Source organism: Zea mays, chromosome 4 (assembly GCF_902167145.1).
Source record: "Zea mays cultivar B73 chromosome 4, Zm-B73-REFERENCE-NAM-5.0, whole genome shotgun sequence".
Lineage (NCBI taxonomy): Eukaryota > Viridiplantae > Streptophyta > Magnoliopsida > Poales > Poaceae > Zea > Zea mays.
Genome location: NC_050099.1, coordinates 121,469,502 through 121,471,394, shown reverse-complemented (window position 1 = coordinate 121,471,394; position 1,893 = coordinate 121,469,502). Strand labels below are relative to the sequence as shown.

The 1,893-nt window shown below is 33.6% G+C and overlaps 1 pseudogene; it reads left to right on the top strand.

Moving 5' to 3' along the window:
* Positions 1–260: 260 nt before the first annotated feature.
* LOC111591463 (uncharacterized) lies at positions 261–423 on the top strand (annotated as a pseudogene).
* The last annotated feature ends 1,470 nt before the right edge of the window (positions 424–1,893 follow it).

The following is a 1,893-nucleotide window of genomic DNA, read 5'->3' as shown; positions in this document are numbered from 1 at the left end:
AACATGTTAAGCATTAGATGATTAACTTGTTGTACTTGATATTTCAGGAATGATCTTATTGGCGTACTTGTGCTTTTCTATGTCTTGCTAAATTTGGGAAAAAATGTTTAGCCATCACTATAAATGAATTTGCATGTGTTACCTATGGAATCTCAATGATGATTTTGGTTAGCGCATCAGATCTACACCATCTTCTCGCTGCCAAGTTCTAAGCCAAAACATTGGCTATAATTTAATTCGAGCATAAGGGCTCTTTTTCAACTCATTTTCAGTCTTTTGACTAAGATCAAGTGTAATATTTATTTTACCAGTTCAATATATGGTATATGAACAATATGTTCACTTTGACATTAAATTCATTTATGATGGGTATTTTATGTGGAGTGTCCATTAAGGCTCTCAAGTGTTGCTTAGTCACCCAATCAATATCTTTATATACTTGAGCACGGTCACAATGCATGAGTATTAGACTAGTTTACTAGGTCAGTGCCCGTGCGTTGCAACGGGGACATATAACATCTCGATAACTTATATATACAAATATGTGTTATGCAGTTATGAGATAGAGGATGACATCCGCGAGCTGTCCGAGATGACATCGAAGAGAAATTCGAGTCTGTGATGCACGGGCACTCACCTAGTAGTGTATTATATAAGATAGGTCAGTGCTCGTGCATTGCATCTGGAACATATAATATCTCGATAACTTATATATATATAAATATGTGTTATACGATTATGAAATGAATGACAACATCCGCGAGGCGTCCGAAATGACATCAAAGAGAAACCCAGGACTGCAACGCACGGGCGCTTACATAATAGTGTATTATATAAAATTTAACAATAAGATTTAATGGCAAAAATTAAACATAAGCATAACTATCTATTTCATATAATCTTTTTCCATAATACGATCAAGGTACTCTCGTATATTTACAGGAATGTTAAATCGATCTTTGTTCCCCTCGTATGTCAACAGATCAATAAACAAATTCCTACGCAGAGTCGCACCATCCTGCAAAAAATGTTATAAGTAATATTATCATTCATTAACTACAAATTACATATATGATATTATTCTCACCATACTGAATTGCCCTTTTGAACCACTTTCCCACCACTTCATAATGTGCAGAGCAAAATGACCAGTATTAACACTGAAAAAGTTACTAACTCTGTTATATATGAAATTATAAATATAACATCTATATATATGACATAATAATTTGAAGTAATTATCCTTTTAAGTCGATTGGAGCATCAGGTAGAATTGAATGTCGCCACATATAAATGTCATGTGCCATCCAATACGTTTGACACCGTATGCAGCCTTATATTTCTTCGAAATAAGAAGAATAACTTCCCAAAATCTTTTTAGTGGTATATCTTTGCACCATTCTGGAGTAGGTGTGAAATTAAACACAGACACAAATTTGTTTGCATGATTAATAATGAAAAGTACATAGCCTGTAGAGTATCTCCATGGCATAAGAACCTGCAAACCATGAGACATTAGAATTATACGTTTGCACAATTTATTTAACTATAAAGATCAAAGGAATTCTGACTTACAAACTTGCAAAGTGTGATATAATAATTCATTTGAGGCCAATTTTTTAATGTTTCTGCCAGCTCTATCGCGCTAGGATCCTTATATGACTTCGATTCTTCGTATATAGGAAATATAAGATAATATCATACATGTTATAACAATATTTTTAAATAACAAACTTACACAGAAACGCAAGTCGTTTTGCGAGAGACAACCTCTTTGGTTCATTATGGGCAAGAATTCGAACAACCATGTTAAAACAATCTATAGGCATATCTTTATTCACATTTAACAATTCCTGTAGTGTCTTGGCAGTCAAATCTATCCGGTATGGTTTG